This window comes from Neopelma chrysocephalum, unplaced genomic scaffold (genome assembly GCF_003984885.1).
Source record: "Neopelma chrysocephalum unplaced genomic scaffold, ASM398488v2 Primary Assembly neopelma1_97033, whole genome shotgun sequence".
In the NCBI taxonomy this organism is placed as follows: Eukaryota; Metazoa; Chordata; class Aves; order Passeriformes; family Pipridae; genus Neopelma; species Neopelma chrysocephalum.
The window spans coordinates 931,120-952,516 of record NW_020925675.1 but is presented as its reverse complement, the minus strand read 5'-3'; the positions used below and the strand labels follow the sequence as shown (position 1 = coordinate 952,516).

General features: G+C 43.6%; 1 long non-coding RNA gene across 1 annotated transcript in view; it reads right to left on the bottom strand.

Moving 5' to 3' along the window:
• The window catches only part of LOC113961066, a 22,054-nt gene extending 1,892 nt beyond the window's left edge, over positions 1-20,162 (bottom strand). Inside the window, exons 1-2 of the long non-coding RNA XR_003532185.1 lie at positions 20,096-20,162; positions 16,257-16,262 (exon numbers count right to left, since the gene is read on the bottom strand). This is a non-coding gene — a long non-coding RNA (uncharacterized LOC113961066). The remainder of the gene's footprint in view (positions 1-16,256; positions 16,263-20,095) is intronic.
• Positions 20,163-21,397: the final 1,235 nt, after the last annotated feature.

Here is a 21,397-nt window from a genome sequence, read left to right as displayed (position 1 = left end):
GGGGGGGGGGGGGGGGGGGGGGGGGGGGGAGAATCAAAAGTAAAACTTGTAGGTTGAGATAAGAACAGTTTAATAATTGAAATAAGGTAAAATATTATAATAATAATAGTAAAAAGGAAAGAAGAGTGTAGTGGGTCTGGCTGAGCCAGAATTTATTTCCCCATAGTAGCTCTGCATTGGTAGCTAGAGGAGTGTTGATAACACACCCATGTTTTGGCTACTACTGAGCACAGCACTGTAACATTCAATTGAGGGCAAGATCCTGGGAGGTGACACAAGTAGGCCAGCTGACCCACACTGACCAAGGGGATATTCCAGACCATATGACATCAACCCAGATATAAAAGCTGCGGCAAGGAGCAGGACCGGAGGCACTCACTGTCTCTGATGGCTGTCTGCTGACAACCGTTACATGTACTGGAGCCCTGCTTCTCAGAGAAGTGGCCAGCCATCGCTGCTTATGGGAAGTAGAGATTAACTGCTAGCTTCTGCTTTGTGCGCACGCATGCTGTTTGTGCTTTCTTTTTTTGCATAAACTGCCTTATCGCAACCCACAATTTGTGTTGTTTTCTTTTCCCACCTTACTCTCTCCCCTGTCTGGCTGGGAAGGGGAGGGATAGAGCATCTGGGTGGGCACCTGGCATTCAGCTAAGGTGAATCCACCACAAAGAGAGATAACCCAAGAAAAACAGGTGATGCATAATACAATTGCTCACCACTCACTGACCAATGCCAAACACCATCCCTGAACCCCAATCTTTAGGGATCCTTAGTCCTTGCCTTAGGCTAAACACTAATTAGCAATAGCCAAAACATCAGTGTGTTATCAACATTATTCTCATACTGAATCCAAAACACAGCACTGTACCAGCTACTGAAAAGAAATTAACTCTATCCCAGCCAAAACCAGGACAGTATCCACCCCTTATTCCATACCATTTACATCATGCCAGGTCTTACACTTCCCAATACTCCATCATCTTCCCTATTTTTTTATTTTGATAGATATACATAAAGACATCATTCCCTTAGTCTGTGGAACACCTCTGCAAAATGTCCATAAAATATCCACAAAATGTCAGTTGAATTAATTTAGTCCATGACTTTGGCCTCCATCCCTGATAACAGTCTTTCAAGCAGGAGAGACGGTGTGAGGTGTTGTATTGTTGCATGTTGCACATGGAAGTTAGTTCTGACTCCTGTACTGCTGTGCCTGTTCAATTTTATCAAAGTTCATTCTTCATTAGTGCGACAATCAGAGAGGAATCAGGTTCATATCCCCAGAACACTTGTGGTTAAGATCGTGAGGTGCCCAGTATGGTGATGCACGCGTAGCCACCATAGAAGTGATAATGCACAGTGTTGGATAGTTATTAGCATCATACAGTTTAATTCATTGGCTATTCCCACCCAAAATCAAATACCCTCGAGGCACACACTGGTCTTCCCCATCCTCCCACATTACTCACTAAGTGCACCCGGGTTCTGGAGCAAAAGCAATCCCACAAATGGGTTTGCCTTTGCCTGAGGTAGGAATAACTCAGCCTGTGTTTCTCAGTATGTTTTTAATATGCACTACAGGAACTCTATCTCCTTTTATAGTATGTAAAAGATTGGGCAGGGCCAGCTCCATTGGCAGATCCCCTAGTGTTGACTAACCAGGTGGCCTTTGTGTTTCCCAGTGTTTGAAGGTCCCAGCATCCATTGCTCTCAGTGTAGTTTTAACAGCCCATTGCATCATTCAATCTTTCCAGAGGCTGGTGCATGATAGGGAATGTGATATACCCACTCAGTGCCATGTTCTTTGGCCCGAGTATCTATGAGGTTGTTTCAGAAATGAGTTCCATTGCCTGATTCAATTCTTTCTGGAGTACTGTGTCACCATAAGACTTGCTTTTCAAGGCCTAGGATGGTGTTCTGGGCAGTGGCATGGGGCACAGGGGATGTTTCCAGCCATCCGATGGTTGCTTCCACCATCGTAAGCACATGATGCTTGCCATCGTGGGTTTGGGTGAGTGTGATATAGTCAATCTGCCAGATCTTCCCATACTTATATTTCATCCACCATCCTCCAAACCAAAGAGGCTTTACCTGCTTGGCCTGCTTGATTGCAGTGTATGTTTCACATTCATAGGTAACCTGTGCGGTACTGTCCATGGTTAAGTCCACCCCTTGATCATGAGCCCACCTAAATGTTGCATCTCTTCCTTGATGGCCCAAGGTATCATGGGCCCACTGAGCTAGAAATAATTCACACTTATGTTGACAATCCAAATCCACCTGAGCCACTTCAATCCTAGCAGCCTGATCCACCTGATGGTTGTTCTGATGTTCTTCAGTGGTTTGACTCTTGGGTACATGAGCATCTACGTGACGTACCTTCACAACCAGGTTCTCCACGTGGGCAGCAAAATCTTGCCACAGTGCAGCAGACCAGATGGGTTTACCCCTACCCTGCCAGTTATTCTGCTTCCATTGCTGCAACCACCTCCACAGGGCATTTTCCACCATCCATGAATCATTATAAAGTATTGGTCATTTTTCTCATTCAGCAATGTCTAAAGCCAACTGGATGGCTTTCACCTCTGCAAACTGACTCGATTCACCTTCTCCTTCAGCGATTTCTGTGACTTGTACAGGACTCCATACAGCCGCTTTCCATCTCTGATGCTTTCCCACAAGACAGCAGGATCCATCAGTAAACAAGGCATATTGCCTCACACATTCTGGTAATTTACTATACAGTGGGGCCTCTTCAGCACGTGTTACCTCCTCCTCTGGTGACATTCCAAAATCTTTGCCTTCTGGCCAGTCTATGATCACTTCTAAGATTTCTGGATGACTGGGGTTTCCTATCCAAGCTCATTGTGTGATCAGTGCAACCCACTTACTCTATGTAGCATCAATTGCATGATGTGTAGAGGAGACTGTCCCTTTGAACATCCAACCCAGCACAGGTAACCAGGGTGCCAGGAGGAGCTGTGCTGCAGCTGCATTTCTGAAGTGGCTTTAACCCCTTCATAAGCTGTCACTATCTCTTTTTACAGTTGGAGTATAGGGAGCTTCAGATCCTCTGTATCCTTGACTCCAAAAACCTAGGGGTCGATCTCGAGTCTCCCCTGGTGCTTTCTGCCAGAGGCTCCAAGTAGGGCCATTCTCCCCAGCTTCAATATAGAGCATATTTTTTACATCTTGCCCTATTTGGACTGGCCCAAGGGATACAGCATGAACTATCTCCTGCTTGATTTGTTCAAAGGCTTGATGTTGCTCAGGGCCCCATTTGAAATCATTCTTCTTCTGGGTCACTTGATAGAGACGGCTGACAATCAGACTGTAATTTGGAATGTGCATTCTCCAAAATCCCAAACCACCTAAAAAAGTTTGTGTTTCTTTCTTGCTAGTTGGTGAAAACATAGCTGTTATATTGTTAATCACATCCATTGGGATCTGATGACATGCATCTTGCCATTTTATTCCTAAAAACTGCAGATCCCTTTATTTTGTTTTATGGCAAAACCAGCTTTTAGAAGTATTTGGACTATTTTCTTCCCTTTCTCAAAAATGCCTTCTGCTATGTTGCCTCACACAGTGATATCAATATATTGCAGGTGTTCTGGAGCTTCCCCCTGTTCCAGTGCATGGATCAGTCCATGGCAGACGGTCAGGCTGTGTTTTCACCCCTGGGGCAGTCGATTCCAGGTATAGTGGATGCCCCTTCAAGTTAAAGCAAACTGTGGCCTGCACTCTGCTGCCAAAAGGATTGAGAAAAACGCATTAGCGATATCAGTTGTGACACTACTGGGCTGCCTTTGACTCCAGTTTGTATTGAAATTCCAGCATGTCTGGTACAGCAATACTTGGAGGCATGTGACTTCATTCAGGCCACAATAGCCTATTGTTAGCCTCCATTCTCCTTTAGACATTCACACTGGCCATAGGGGGCTGTTAAAGGGTGAGCGGGTCCTGCTGATCAGTCCTTGGCTCTCCAGTTGATGAATTAGTTTATGGGTAGGAATCACAGAGTCTCGGTGCAATATTGCTGCTGGTGCACCGTTGTGGTAGCAATTGGCACTTGCTGTTCTTCAACCTTCAACAACCTCACAACAGAAGGGTTATCTTAGAGACCAGGCAAGGTTTAATTTTCTCCGTCTCCAGGGAAGCTATATCGAAAGCCTGCCAACAACACCCTTTTGGGTCCTTTAAATACCCTCTCCTGAGACAGTCTATGCCAAGGATGCACAGAGCCTCTGGGCCAGGCACAATGGGGTGCTTTTGCCACTCATGCCCAGTCAGGCTAATCTCAGCCTCCAATTCAGTCAGTTGTTGGGATCCCCCCATCACTCCAGAAATACAAATGGATTCTGCCTCTGCATGGCTTGATGGCATGCACCCCGCCTGCACCCACTGCCACTGCCCGGGGCCGCAGCAGCCATTTTGTTGTCACTATCGCATGGTGGCCGCCATTACTGCTGCTGCAGCAAGGGGGCCTGCCGCCACCGAGAAAGCCCCCCTGTATTAGGGAGAGTTCATAGCATACTGAAGCTGAAACCATGACACCATTAAAAGCTCAACAAAACTAATATTTATTACCAAGAGGTGGCCAACAAAACGAACAAACTCAAAAGAGAGGAAGGAGGCGAGAAATAAGCCCTCAGTATGACTTCCCCAGTCACCCAGCTGTTGCTTATAAAGTTATCTTACTGACCCAGAATGCCCATAATTACCCATAGCAGAAGCTGCATTCCCGGAGCATCAGTAGGCTCACAAATTGGCGGGCGTCCCCACCCAAAAGGCAACGTTGTCCTTGATGTGAAGGATTCTTCAAACAGAACAGGCCTATCTTAAAGAGAGACTAAACATTTCTACTGGAATTCAGGGGTAGAATTGATATGGGGAGCATAGAAGGGGGTAATAGGGTTGGGGAATGTGTGTAGTTTCTGTGCTAAGGGTAAGGGAATGAAATGCGGCTGCTTCTAAATCTACTTCTACTATATAACTACTTATAAAACTTTATAAAAATTAGAAAAATCAAAAAACCAGATAGACCTTAAGGTATCACCCCGTTATGCAAGTAATATCTCTTCTGCGCATGCGTGGCTTTCCCTATGCCTGCATACTGCGCCCAGGGGGGTCTTTCTTAATTGAGTCGGTGGGTTTACTTCATCCTCTTCCTCCTCAATCTCTCCTTCAAGTGACCTTGAAATGCGATTAGCCAATCATAGAACACCAATTAAATATATTTATACAAGATTCTCCCTTTCAAGGACGAAGTTCCCGTTTATCAGTGTTTGTTTCTCATTACTTGGCAGGGAAAGAACAAAACTTTTACAGGTGGTTGGGCCAAACACAGACCAAAAGTATCAGTGTAATTAACCCCTGATACACCCCCCACTGCCGCCTTCTGGCCATGGCTGTAACTGCACTGAAGGAAAAGGCAGTTACCAGTTCAGCAACACAGCAGTGGACAAAGAGACTTTTCTGGGTGATATTCTCTCTCTGTTATTGTGTATTTGTAGTTTATTTGGGGGGTTTTACCTTTTGGTTTTACATAAACGTTACTTTGTTTCTACTTCATTCCTCGTGTCTCAATATATTTTTTTTAAATTTGCATTAAGTCTGGTATAAGAGGGTTCTCTATTCCATCTAAGGTCCCATTTCCCTGGCAACATTGTCTTAAAACCAAGACATCAGCCCTTCCCATTCTGCCTGGGAAACTTTCCACTGGAGACAGGAGCAGCAACTTTCCTAGAACCCCCATTTGTGATTGTTTTTCCCTGCAATTCCAGCACACGTGCCTCTAGGGTCAAGGTAGGTTTTCCATCTCACTTCCTCATGTCCTCTTGGTGATCCCAAAGGTAAAACCACAGGGTACCACACAGTATGTACCTGCTGTATCCTCTCTCTTGAGCAACAGGATGCCTGCTGTCAATTTCTGAGATATGGGCCCATACAGGTGGGGAGTAGCACATATCCTCTCTAAATTGCTGGAACTCAGTTTATCTGAGTTTATCTGAGTTTCTTCATAGCCAAGATGAGGGAATATACCTGGAGTTGACAAACTGCTTCATCCACTGTTGGTGGTGCATCATCTTTCCAAATTAATGTTGCCAAGGGATTGGCATGAGCCGTTGGTGCGCTCTGTATAAACTTCCGCCACATGGGTCATAGGCATTGGACTTTGGATCTGTGGGAAACTGAGCATTGTCTGGGTCATAATATATCATTTCTTGCACAGCTAATTCCCTCAGGTATTGGATACCTTTCTCTATTGCAGTCCATTTGCCTGGGTGACATGGAATAGCTTCCTTATAGGGATACTGTAGGAATAGGTATGTAGGAATAGGTATGCTTTGGGAAGAATTTGTAACGGGAAGCTAGAACTTGTTTTTTGCTTAGGAAGCCTTTTTTCCCTTTCCCTTCTGCATTTCAGAGAAAGTTGCAGGGAGAGCTGTGAGTAAGCTATCTCTCTCCCTGGTATGCAGGAGAGATAACACTCGAAGACATGTACAGGGCCCCCTGGGGCCCGGAGAGGGCAGGGGAGGGCAGACAGCAGATAAAAAGCCTTGGAAGAGTGTGGGAATTTACCCTTTCCTCTGAGGCCCAGTGCTGCCCTGCAGTGCTGTGAGGTTTGTAAGTTTTAATGTCTTTGCCTCCAAAATAAACCTTTTTTAAATCCTTTCCGCTGCCTTGGCATTCTTGGGGAAGATACCTGAGTATATTTACCTTTCCCTCACGCTTGACAGGAGCTGCCTCCAGAGTCTAAGGACTTGTGTCTTTTTTCCCCATCGCTTTGTCAATGCCCACTTCCTCAGCAAGTCATCCCAGCTGCTTGGCTTCCTTACCCTCTAATTCCAAACTGCTAGCCCTGTTGTCCCAGCATCGAAGCAACCAAGTAGTAATACGCTCACCTGGATGACTGTGGCAGTAAATCTGCATTATATGAGAAACTGTTGTTTAAACATGCTTCAAAATGGCTTTTTGTAGTCTCTTTGCTAACTCATGCCTTCTTCTTCCCAAGACCCCCCACGATAGTTGTTATCTCTGTCTCAGGAATGTCCTGAGAAGATATCAAGAAGTCTTCTCATTGGACCTTGTTAACCCCTTCCTATTGGTTGTTAACCCCTTCCTGCGATTGGGTGTCCTGTAAACCCCTTGAGACCTGTAATTGGTTAATCTGTGAATCCTCCAAGACCTATAAATGTAACACCCCCAACAATAAACTCTCTCTCTTGCCTCCTCTCCAAGTCCCGTGTGCTGTCTGTGGCTGCCATGGGACCGCTTGGGTGGGGGGAGGGGTGAGCACCTAACCCCTCCAGCATCCAGGACCTGAAGAAACCCCTGGTGCTGGAGTTTCCCCCTCCCTATCCACCCTCAACTGTCGGAAATGGAACCCCACAATGGGAGGAATGCAGCCAGAACTGGTGCTCCAGGTGAGGCACCGGAGAGCCAGAGATGACAGCTAAAATCTTTTTGTATCTTCTGCAGCTCACTCAGGGATAGAGATCGAGTGGTGGTTACCTCTTATATCTCTTCTTGCTGTTCCTGTGATGGCTCTCGTGATGGCCTTTGCAATGGCACTGAATATATGGCCCTTGCAATGGCCCTGCTGCTTCATCCTCTTCACCCTTTTCACCCTCTCCCCCTTCTTTGACTTCTTGTCCTCCTTTACTAAAACTCTTTTACAAGGTGACTTTCGTGTGCATTTCTTCTGCTTCTGTACAGGGGCAACTGACACCAGCATGTGTTGGTTCTCTGGTTCAGTGGCAGTGTCTGGTCACCGGTGTTGGAGCAGCCACAGTGTCTATTGCTGGGGTTGGAGCAGCCACAGGGCCTGTCGTCTTATTGTCAGATTCAGAGACCTTCTTTTCCCCTTGAGGGTACTGAGTAGTGTTGAACAGGGCTCACTAGGCCTGGACCAGGCCCCAGCATGTTGCAGCGATTTGTGTCTCTCTGGGATTGCCAGGCTGACAGGACACCTTTTTCAAATATTTCACAAGTTTTTCTGGATTCTGCACTTGTTCAGGGGTGAGATTCCAACACATTGGAGGTGCCCACTGCCCTAGGTACTTGCCCATACTGTTCCACACACCCCACTACTCAGAACTATCCAGCCTTTGGGCAGATCTCTGAACAATGTTCTTAATTAATTGTCAGACCTTAAACAAGACCTGAACCATATGCAGCAACACATTGGCTCCTAGCAAAAGGACCAGGTTGGGTTCAAGGGTATTCAGAGGATATTCAAAATCTTAAAAATTCTCAAATGCTACTGTAATCAACCTGGAAAAGAAGGAAGGAAAGAAGGAAGGAAGAAAGATGTAGGAAGGTATCTCCCCCGTAAGTTGTCTTTCTGAGGAGAAAAGGCCAAAGGTGTGATTATTAATCGTTCCCAGTAGATGACTCCCAAAGTACAGAGGTGCCTGCAATACTGAATACATACATCAGATTGGTGTCCCAAACAGCCTGTCTTTATGCAATTAATGTTATGATAAATTACTTACCAGGGGTTATTAATTAAAGTATTAAAATCTCATTATTTTGTAGTAAAGGGACACATGGGAAGAGAGAAAGGAATAGGACTTTATTATTAACAAATTTCAAGGAACAGTGAGTAAATTGGATAAACAGAGAAGATATACATCTAGCTGCTTCCATTTGTTGTGTAAATCACCTAATAGCTTACACTTGTTGCAAGAATCCTATAAATACTCATATATGTCCAAATACTTTAAACTATTAGTACTGTTGGCTGGTGGTTTAAATAAAGCTTTCCATAGCCAACTTTAGGAAATCAGGGCTTCTTTAAAGGGAGTTCTTGGCCCTTCAGTCTGTATCTGTCTGTATTTAGTCACATATTAAATCCACCATGTGAATGGTCATTTCACTTTGGCATATTTTTAATGCTGGAGATTGCAAGTGACTTGCTGTGCATCATGGTGACAGGAGGAGATGAATCTCAGTATCTCTCTGCTTACCCCTTCCTGTGTCACATCTTCATGGAATGAAGGCTTGAACATTCTGCTCTTCCATCAAGGGTTGATCTCCAAAATCTCATGTTTATCCAGGAGCTGAGACTGTGTTTGGAGACCAGGGCTGGAGTTTCTCTCACTTGCCTTAAGGTGTCTATGTTGCATGTGTGTCTGAGTTAGGTTTCTAGGTTCCTATTATCTAGTCACTATCTGGGCACAATATGAAATTGAGGGGGTGATTCATCTCATGAGAAACTATGCCTAAATGTGGTCAGAGGAATTTGCCCCTGAATGCTATTGATAATAATGTTAGATTTTATTCACCTGTAGTGGGAACCCAGGTAACTTTTACAGATAGATATTGATACCACAGGACAGAAATCTCACCATGGTTTTTATTTGTCAGTGTTTTCCTGTGATGGGTATAGTGATCAATGTAAATGCAATGTAAATGTGGGTTCATTGAGAACGCATGGGAATAACCCAATCTGATGGTAATGAAGGCTCGAATTATTCTGTCAAATTCACCCTCTGAAAGAAAGAGTTGATGCAATGGAAGAAAATATCCATGTTGTATAGCTCTGCAGCTTTTATGCTTAGAAAATATCAGAGATTCATATTGGATCCCTTTTAACCTTCATTTAATTTTCTTCAGATGACATGTATTGTGATCTTGTCATCTTTTATGAGTGGTTTCTCATTCATAGCTCTGTCTAAGGATGATGCTCAGAAAGCATGACCTTAATGCTCTCATGAGGAAGAAGCAGTTCTGGTTACATAAAGAAGAAGAGTGTCTATGGGGCCAGTGAGCAGTTTAGAACTTCCACCTAGACTTCAAGTCAGGCAGACAGACTCCCTCAGAAGCCTGATGATACCCCCTGTTTTAATGAAATGAATGAGTAGTTCTCTAAGGGATTCCATAGTTTCTACATCTTCTACAGAAAATCTGAGCAGATCTTCTCAGACTTCTACTGAAGTTCACTGCAGGTCTCAAAGAGACCTTGAAAATTGTTCCTAATGAACAGCAATCATAAAAACTTAATCAAAAGAATCAGCACATGTTATTGTTGCAGCGGTCAAAAGTAAAGAAAAAACACTAACAGTCCAGTACCGAGCAAAGTACCAGTGCCTTTATTATTTCCCATGAGTCTTTTTATATCCCATGTTAGCAAGCAGCAGAAGGCAGGCAGGTGATTGTATTTTTTAATTAGCTATTCTTTCTTAGTAATATTGTTGGCAAAGCTCAAGGCCAAAACTGGAGTTCTCACAGGATCAAACCTAAGCACTCCACAGCTGTCTTCTTTCCGCCAGGGCTGCGCACATACCTCTCCTATCTCAAGGATACACCCGTAACTTGCCCAAGTCAAAATCTTCTCCCAAGGAGCTAACAGACCTGCTGTCAGTCCTGACAGGCACAGATTTTGGTCCTTGTCCAAAAAAAGAGCCAGTTGTTTGATGCTGTTTCAACAACAGGATGGAAAGGAGAATTCTGGGTCCTGTTGGACATTTCCTCCCCACCACAGCATTATAACAGGAACAACAACAGCTTGAATGCATTGATATTTGAAAAACTCCATAGGGTTTACATTTCGTCTAATTATGCAACATGTCAGCTAGGACGAGGAGGAATGCTGTGCTCAGCTGCTGGTCACTGAGAAGTATTCTGGCTATGTCTCCTCCCCACAATCAAAGGGTCATGTGCCAAGCTGAACCACTTTATTTGTTGATAAATTCCAAGTATATGCATATGGAGGTGGAAAAAGTGTGCCTAGTAAAAGCACAAAAATCAGGTACTACTCAGGAAAAAGATCTTGAAATCAGTGTTAAGCATCATTGACAATATCATTTCATGTTCAAAAGTAGTAAAAAATGTGAATAAAATACCAGATATTACTAGGAAAAAACCCAAACCTAGTTATTGTATAGGTCTGTGGATTGTCTATATCTGAAATTAGTCTCAGAAGAGGTATAGGAGAATAGTACAAAAAGTAAAATGGTGCAAACTGACTTCCATTTGAGGATATGCTAGGTTTCAAAATGAGACGACCAGAGTGGATGGAGGGTTGTGGCTGATGTCCATGAAATCATGAATGATTTATGGGGAAAGTGCATAGTAAATAATAATTTGTGTTTTCACAGTTAAAAAATAGCTATCAGAGGGTATTGGATGAAATTGTCAGGCAGTAGGTTTAAAGCAAATCTGATGATGAAGTACTTGATGCCTTAAAATCTATAATATATAAAATTTTAGTATAGCTCTTTTAGTATAGCACTTTTAGCTCACTAAACACCTTTGTACAAGATTTCTGAAAATGTTGTTTAATGTTCCTTGTCAAGAATTCCAGCTGTCAAAGATTTTAGCAAGGTGAAAAAAACACCTTATCTGTAGAAATGTACTTAGAATAAGATATAACAGGGTCACACCACTTGATATGTCCAGTCAAAACTACTCAGAAGCCTTGAAGCCATTTCAAGGAGGACATAGACAATGAGGAAGACAAGGGTTGGGAGGAAAGGGTGGTCATTTTGGGACGACTGACTCAAATTCAGGAGGTGTGGCAAGGGGGGTCTGATGGGAGGAACAGTTTTGGGGATTGGTGTAACCCATGAGGTAATGTCCAGATATTGTAATTAGATGGTATTATAAAAATTGTGAGGACCTATACTGTTGGGCTGTGCAATATGTTTTGTGCAACTATGGTGCCTCAATTAAAGAGCTGCTTTTTGCCTTTCTATACTCAAAATTGTCCAGAGAATTGTTTCTCCAATTTTAGGCAACATACTTAGTACTAAAATGCATTGTTAATCTATTAACTCATTGCCAGAACATATTGTGGAGGTCAGATAATATTAAATATAGTCATTGAGAAACAAGCTGCTGCTTGGAAAGTTCGTAGGATGGTGGAACAGGGAGGTTATATCATGAGGAAGGTGCTATTCTATTACCTCATTGCTCACATCTAAATTATTTTCCTAAGCGTCTGCTATTAATGCTATTATAGATAAGATAATGGGCTAGATAAGCCTTTGATTTGACATCTTATTCCTACATTTCATGTTATATTCTTATGCCCTCCACCCTTAATGGGAAGAGGAAAGAGTGTGGATATCCCAGACCTGACTGTGTGTACATACCAAGCCATAAGAACCTGTATTGTGTATCAAGGTGGATGTGGTAGGATTTAGTTGTTAGATGGTTGCAAAGGAATGAACATAATACAGTGGTAAAAGTAACCAAAATGTATTTAACTGAGGAAGGTCAATAAGAACACCCTGAGCAAATAAAAGGGAAAAAAGCGTTTCTCTCAGAAGTTATTTTCATTACTTCTATGTGTTTTGATTTCTTCAGTCAGAGAAGACAATCCACCAATGTTTTTTTCCAATCTAAAGTGAACCCTTAAATGATTAATCTGGTTTGGAAGGTACACCACTTCTCTGGAAATGTTTTGAATAAATATGTCCACCCTCTTTCAGTGGAGTTCAGTCTCAAAGCATTTTCTTGGTAATGTTGCCAAGTACCCAAAGGTGCTAACTAGGGATTTTAGGGAGCCTGACCTTCCCTGACAAGTCAAGACTTATTGAGAATAGCTGAATGTTTAAATATCTGGCCTACTCTGATTAGATTATGTCATACTCTTTTTATGCAGCAGTTAAAATATGTGATCCTCTGTATCTTTTGATTGTATTTACTAATTTAGTTACTTTTCATCTTTCTGTCATTCCAGTACAGACAAGAACAGCCATGGAAAACAGCATTTCAGTGCAAGCAGAGCAGAAAAGCACAAACATTTTGTTGTTGGAATGACAGAAAGCATTGGGTAGATGTGAACTGTATCAGAGAGATAGGTTTAGTGACAAAATGCACCTTTAGCTCAGAAAATGGTGAATCCTAAGATTATAATAAGCCTAAAGGAACACATAATAATAATAAGGGGTATTGAAGAATATTTGGCAGGGTGTGTGAAGAAATATTTCAGAAACAATTTTTTTATTATCATCTTACAGGTTTTGCAAAGTTTTATGAGACCCCTGGTGGCCTAGTGGTTAGCATGCAGGACTTTCACTGCTGTGACCACGGGTTCGATTCCCCGGTCTCCTGGCCTGATGGAGGTCGTTAGCCCTGTGTGGCCATCCATCTATGAGAAGGACACTCTAAACAAACCTACGTCCTGAGGACCTCACTGCCATTGTCCAAGCTTGCTTGGCCCCGGCAGATGAACCTTAGGATTAAAGGGTGGGCTCAGTTCAGCGCAGGCTGTGTCTCACCTAAAAAATCCATTGCGCAGGCTGGAAAGGTAAAAGACCTTTCCCAAAATCTTCGTTCGCGAAGATGGGCCATTATATTATGAACAAAGAACCTTTTTTTTTTAAATGTGTACCTAGGTAAACACCATATTAAAGATGTCAGCACTAAGGTATTGCTGCTCTTTGTGCAGGATGGGAAGATATGAAAGGAATTATATTTTGCATATGTGCACATTCTTCACGTTAGATAAGTAATACTATTTTACAGCAAATCAATACTTTTCATCCCCAAGTTTCTCAAAGAACTTCACACAGTAACTCTGTGTGTCTATGTGTCACATGAAAAGGGGCAGAAATGCAAAGATTTCTTGTCCCACCTGTATTAATATATTTGTTATTGGCTATCAGTGTCTCCAGAATACCAAAGCCTTTTAAAGCCCAAAACTATCTGTCCGTGCCTCACCTAAAGAGACCCTTTGCTAGACAGATTCACTATGATGGACAGGACTTTTGATACCCTGATATGGGGACGGCACTTAATAGCAATGGAGAACCTTCTCAGCTAAGTTCTCCTACAAGTTACGAGGCTGCCAGCACCAGAAACAAACCGGACTAACTCTAGCAGCTCACAAAATACTTGTATTAATAAAAATTATGTGACAAACTACTGCAGGGTTTGTGTCGCTGGTGATAACGTTTAACTGCACGATGGCACTTAACTAATAAAAAACCCAAAAACCAGAAGCGCGCTCTACAAAAACACAACTACCTAAGCCTTAATACAAAACTCAAGCAACCCCCCTCCATGACAGACCAATTTACAAAGACTAGAACAAAATCTAAACACACTCATTAACACAAAGCAAAAAAGAAAGAATATAGCCACTTCCCACTAACACACATTTTAACTCATTAAGATAAGGAAATGCACACCTTAAAGCAAACCACGAACAACGAGTCGGCAATAAAGTACAATATAGGACAACAACAAAAAAGTAAGATATATACCCGGTAAGTTACAAGGTGTAGGGCAAGGTAAAATTAGTATCTATAAAGCAAAGTACAGTTAGTAAATAAGGTATCTATGGGGTAAAGTTGAAAGACAGTAATCTATAAGGTATAAGGCAAGGTCGAGGTAAAGAAAGCAGAGTAAATGGTTGCTCACCCCTACAGTGTCCAAAGGAGTGGAAGGAGACAGGGCAGCTCGTTAGTTACCCCCACAGAGATGATGGAACTTCTCCCCCATTTTGCTCATGTTCGATCTCTTTTTATACTTTCTTTTCTTAGGCAATTTGAGTGACTATAGTCAATAATAATTTTTGGGGTGATAGACAGATGACATAGGCCTAAGGGTTGGCTCCCTGTGTTCCTGTAGGATGTTGGGAAGAAAGGCCATGCTATTTCCATAACACTCCATCCTTCATTAATCCTATCAGTCTGTTGCTGGGAAGTCTCCCCATTTTGTTGAGGACTTTTGGGAAGCCATCGGGGTCTCTTTGTCCCTTTTTGTGTAACCCATTATCATCTGACAATGGGTTTCTGGGAATGCCCCCTCCAGGTGCTGAGGTGTTTCCCGTAACCGATCAGGATGGCCATCATGGCCTTAAATTGGTCTATCACCCTACAGTATGTTTGGAAATCCTGCCATATGCATCCATGTATATCCTTGTATACTATTAAGATGGCACAAACATGGCCTGTGTTGGACAAACCCTGAGCAAACACTATGCATATGTAAAGGGTCTGACTGATGGACACATGAAGAAATTACCTGGAAAATATTTAAGCTGTTACTGTCCATGGCTCTTGAACCCACTGGGTGCCAAGATTACCATCCCCTCAGCATAAACAGAACAGAGAGTATCCCCACAGCTCAGTAAACCAAAAAAATTTAGAGCAAAACAAACATGTTTTGTCAATGCCTAGTGTCAGACTCCAGGCTCCGAGCTATGAGCTCATTGAAGGGGTTTTACTTTAAGAATATACAAGGCACCAAAAATATCCACCCTCTAGATATTTTAAAAGGGCCTTCAGTTCTTTTAATACCTTGAGAGAGAGCACAAGGGAGAAGACGCTTCACATGTTTTCTCAGGAGGTCAAATAACACACTTTTACTGTCAAACTTCAGAAAATAAGGGAACTTGGTAAAAGTTTAAAGGGCAACATTCAACCAGAATAAAGCATTTCACAAAGCATTGACTTAGCACATGCTAACCCATCCAACTTTAAGTTACCCAAAATATCAAGAAAGGAGATTAGGAGAAGTAAAGAAAGACAGAGAAAAAATGAGAATTATAGCTACCACCCAGAGTCCCATGCAAGTCCAGCTTCCACATGTCCAGATGGTAGGGTCCAACCATACAATGGCTGCATGGCTTTGGCTTTTATCTGCTCTGGCCCCTTGTGGCCACACCCCCTAGGTGGGACTTCTGGTGTGCTAGCCAATTTGAGGCTGGGTTAGGGGCTTCAAGGGGTGTGGTATGGGGCAGTGCTCCCAGGTTGCTTTTGACTGACAGCTGCTCTGGGGCTGCCCAAGGAGGCTCCAAGGGGCTGGGGTATGGAACAGAGCACCACCTCACCTTCATGAAATTCAATCTGTCCCTTCCCCCCCCACACACACTTGAGTTGGTCCAAGCCAACTCCAGACTCCAGAAGCCCATACAATGTCAGGTGTACGTCCCAAATGTGGCTGAAGCTCACACAACTCAGACCACAGATATATGCCTACTTCCTAGCCATGCTTCAATGGGGTGAAGCATGAGAAACAGTGGGCGCTATGGCAAGGAAGTTGAGGGCATATGAAGACACCATCCACACTCCATCCCAAAACCAGGTCAGTTCTGTGGAAAAGCTGGATGAGGATCTCTGGAATTTCAAAGAGGAGATTACCAACAAAAGGAAAGATAGCCACAAAAAACTTCAAGAGAAGATAAGGAAAACAGCTTCCATGTTGCAGCAGTGCAAACCAGAGCTCCCAAGGTCAGAAACAGATGCCTCCCAGCTGGGGGGAGGTATTACTCCCCAGGAACCAACTTGTGGTACTTCCTACTTGAGCATGGGGAAGACATGAATCGATGGGACAGGAAACCTACCTGTGTCCTAGCAGCCTGAGTACAGGAACTGAAGGAGAAAGCAAATGCAACAGGAAAGTCAGCAAGGGTGAATGCAGTGCCACTTTCCTGTGTAGAAGTGTTAAGGCAAAACAGATAGGACTATGACATGTCTGACCCACTAGAAGGTACCTCCCGTATGTATTCACAGGGAGGTAGGAGGAGCTATGATGACCAAGATTAGAGAGGCCCTGCCTCCAGCAACAGAAAGGGACAATAGGGTCTACTGGACTGTGTGAATCCGATGGCCTGGCACATCAGAACCACAAGAATTCAGAGCTTTGGTTGACACTGGCACGCAATGTACCTTAATGTCATCAGGACGTGTGGGGCCAGAGTCTATTTCCATTTCTGGGGTGACAGGGGGTTCTCAAGAGCTGACGGTGTCAGAAGCTGAAGTGAGCTTGACCGGGAAAGACTGGCAGAAACACCCCCTCGTGACTGGTCCAGATGCCCCGTGTATCCTGGCCATTGACTACCTCAGGAATGGGTATTACAAAGACCCAAAAGAACATCGGTGGGCCTTTGGAATTGCTGCTGCAGAGACAGAAAGGATTAAACAATTGAACACTGCCTAGTCTGTCAGAAAATTTCCCCTGGGGCCCTGAACAGAAACAAGGCTTTGAACAGATCAAACAGGAGGTTGTTCATGCTGTAGCCCTTGGGCCAGTCAGGACAGGACCAGAGGTGAAGAATGTGCTCTACTCTGCAGCCGGGGATAATGGTCCTTCCTGGAGCCTCTGGCAGAAGGTACCTGGGGAGACTCTAGGCCAACCACTTGGATTCTGGAGCCAAGGCTACAGAGGGTCTGCAGCTAACTACACCCCAGAGAGGGAGATTCTAGTAGCCTATGAAGGTGTTCAAGCTGCCTCAGAAGTGATTGGCACAGAAGTAAAGCTTCTCCTGGCACCCCGACTAGCAGTGCTGGGGGTGGATGTTCAAGAGAAAGGTTCCCTCCATGCATCATGCCACTGACGCTACATGGAGTAAATGGATTGCCTTGATCACACAGCGTGCCTGAATAGGAAACCTGAATTGCCCTGGGATCTTGGAGATAATCACAAATTGACCTGAAGGTGAGAACTTTGGTCTGGCAGATGAAGAGGAAGAAAAACAGGTGGCATGTGCTGAGGAAGCTCCACCATACAACCAACTGCCAAAAGAAGAAACACACTATGCTCTTCACTGACGGTTCCTGTTGCATTGTAGGGACAAACTGAAAATGGAAAGCAGTCATATGGAGCCCCACACAACAAGTTGCAGAAGCCACTGAAGGACAAGGTGGATCGAATCAACTTGCAGAGCTCAGAGCCATCCAACTGGCTTTGGATATTGTCGAACAAGAGAAGTGGTCAAGGCTTTACCTCTACACTGACTCGTGGATGGTGGCCAACGCTCTGTAGGGGTGGCTAGATGTGGGAACAAGTTGAGTCAGCCCTGCACCTGCATTTAATTAATTAGAACCAGAAAGGAGGATCGATCTTGATGGGTGTTTTGACAAAGAGAGTGCTGTGTTCTCAAAGTGGAAAACCACTTAATGATCTTCATGATAGCGTGAATGGTTCTTCCCATGACTGAAAACAGTCACCATGTGATATGAGTGTGAATGTGTGGGATCAAAACACCAGTTTAGCAAGATCCTGGGAATTCTGGTTAATTAAAAGACAACATCAGGTGCTGTTTACATAAGAATATGAATAAAAGAGAAATGCAGAAAAAGATCTGTGGAGAAATCCCAAAATTGAATTCTGTGTGTGCAGCCTCATTTCTTAATCACTCATACCTAGACAGATGGAAGAAAGTGTGGTAGTTTGGTCTAGGCCTTCCTTGGTGACCAGTTTGTAACCAAGGAAGTGCCCAGATTTACCTGGTATTCCCTACGATTTTTACGTAAGCCGGGGTATAAGAAGAAGGGAGGAAAGGCCTTCGCTCTCTTTCCTTCCGGCAGCTTTGGAGGTGTGGGTTCCTGTCGTGGGGTAACTGTCGTGAGGTCTTGGTCCGTGGGGGAAGAAAGGCACACGACACGTAAAGGTAGTGAGACAGAGATGTCTGCCTGCTCAGCGCAGCAGGCAGCCTTTATTGAGCTTGCTAACTTCTAAACACAAACATATTCCCACAACAACACCCAGGAATTTAAGCACCTGCACATTATTAAACAGCCTTAACCTTGTACTCCCTGCAACCCATGGAAACCATCTAACCAGCTCCACTGCTCCCATGGAACACGACCTAACTTTTGCACTACCTCAAACTTCAATTGTGGGGCTACAACTTCACCCCACAGGTTCCCTGCTGTTGAGTCTGCTGGGTTGGGGAGCGAGGCCTGGTAAGGCCTTGTCGACCTTGGGAGGCGGAGGCTGCCGACAGTCGCTCCAGCGCGACTCTCCGTTGTCCCAAGGAGAGTAGTAAGATATTCTTTGCTAATTCTTTTAGTTGATAGACCTTGGGCTATTGATCGGGATATATATATATATATTTTATTTTGGTTTTTGTTCTTCCCTTCCCCTTTCCCTTTCCCTTTTCCCTGTGAAATTGTATATATATTTTTTCAATTGTATATAACTGTAATATAAGTGTAAATATATTTATATATTGCTTTGTCTCTCTCTCGTTTTCAGTTCTTTTGTTTTTTTTCTCTCCCTCTTCTCCCTTGGCTTGGGGTGGGGGGGGGGACTTCTTGTGGTAAGATTTGGAGACTTGGCAGGGAGCCAGCTCCAAACCATATCAAAAGCCAATTGGCAATGCAAAAGGAAAACCCATCTGGGCTTTCAAAATGTGGAAAGACATTGTCGCCCGGGTAGAGAAGCTGATCATGAGAGTCTGCCATGTAGACGCACATGTGCCAAAAAACCGAGCTATTGAGGAATATTGTAACAACTGTTGCCTTAAAGGAGGAAGCAAAAAAATAGACTCACTAGGCAATTATTATAGAGATAAGATAAGGAAACAGTTTTAATAGAAGGCCTTCAACCACGGGGGTACAGAGACGTGTGCGCATGTCCAGGGGGTTCCACAATTTAGGGTGTTTGTCCATCCAATCCCAGATCTATCCGCTCCCCAGATCCTCGCCTTGGCACATTCCTCTGGAATTTGAGGCAGGGGGCTCAAGGACCCCCTCTTCCCCATCTTCCTCTTTGTCACAGCATGTCCAGGCCTTGTAATGGGTTTGTTATACTCCCTGAGAGGGAAAAACAGAAATAGGATAAGTCATTTGATGTGTATTCTGCCAATAAGATATTCCATACCGTGTTACATCAGCCCAGCTATTTAAACAGCCAGGAAGAAAGAGAGCTCTCTTTACTCTTCCAGTTACCAAGTGAGGCGGTTTCGGGAAGAAAAGCGTTGGTTGTTTGGGAAGTATCTTTTTTTTTAGCTCTTCTTTGTATACATATTGCTTATAGTGTTTCCCATCTTCGTGTAAATATAAATAATCTTTCTTAGCAGTTCCGATTCCAGTAGTTTTTTTTTCTTCCCTCTTTCCTTCCCCCCCCCCCCCCCTTCCTCCAGAGGGACTTGGGTGCAGGCCCAGTGGATACCTGGTATTCAACCAAAGTAAATGATAACAGAGCTCCTCCAAAGTTCTGGGTTTTGAAGGATGCTTTGACTATGATGTATCTTGTTGTTCAAGCCAGGGTGCAAATGTTCTTAAGCAGAAAGAAGGCCTACCTTGAGGGAAGTCTAAACAGGCTAAGGAAATTTAGAAAGTTAGATATGAAATGGGGAATAGGGTTGGGTAAATGTGTAAACTACTGTGCTAAAGGGTGAGCTAACTACAGCTTCTTCTAAAATCTACAAAAGCTAAAAATCCAAAATATCCATAGGCATCAGTCCCCCCCTTTAGAGGTGGACAAAACTCTATCTTGTCCAATGTCTAGCACCTATACTTAACATTATACCAAAAAGTTGACTAACACTAACCATACCATAAGCTATTATGAAGATCTAACAAAATATACAACTAATATGAATGGCTGCTTTATCCAGGTTCAGATTTGGTAACTATGAAGTAAGTTTATAGAAGATATCCCTGTAAACCTAATGTGACATCCTCAGGAGTTGCCAAATGCAGAATTTAAGCTTGTTGCCAAATTTCAGCCGAATCCATAGCGCAAATCCAGCACTCACTTTCATGAAGAATATTGGATACATTTTACTAAAGCCAAATGTAAATTTTGGTTCTAAACCCAATTCATAATTACCAGTGGTATTAGACAATACACACAGAAAAAACAGTTTAAACATCATTTTAACAGTCCCTGTAACAGTCTCTGTTGTTCCACTTGTCTCGGGAACAGAGGCTTTCTTTCCTCTGGGTAGCAAATTCAGGGTCCTTTGCCAGCAACTCTGACCACGATGGAGATGGTCAGCTGGACGTGAAACAGTTCTTTCCACTTGGCTTGCAGGGGTCCAGTCCCATCACCTAACATAGGCTCAGTCTCTGGGCTGGAACAGATAAACAGGAGTGTCCAGTCCCATGGGTCTAGATGACACAATGAATCTCTGCAGTTCCTGCAAAGCAGAGCCTAAACCATTAAACAATTTTGTAAGTTAACCTTCCCTTATATGAATATAGGGATCATGTTGTTTCTCTGCCTTGGTTGTATGCAAATCTTCAGCAAGGCCATAGGGAAGGCCTGAACCCACATCATAGATGTTTCTTGACAAACCCTTTTTATTTGTGTTTTGTGAGTTCATGAAGTGTGACTCTCTGTCCAATGACAATCTCAGAGGAATCCCAATCTTGGAATTCCTGCATCTTGACTGTGTAAGAGGATCTTGAGCTTCTATAACATAAAGTGATTAACTGCCAGTCGCAGATCTATAGGCCAGTTAGGAGCTTACCAGAAGCAGGCTGTTTCTGGAATTTGGTGCAACATCAAACAGCACCCTGGCTCATCACAGAGAGCTCGTATTCTCTGGACAGATTTCAGGCCTTACCGGGGACAGATCATCCTGCCAAAGTCTGCCCCAGACTGCAGTCAATCATCTTTACCTCATGAAGTGGCCGTGCTTGCTTCCACATATAAAAGCATCCCCATGTATTGGGTTAGGTGCACTCATGTATATGTGCCT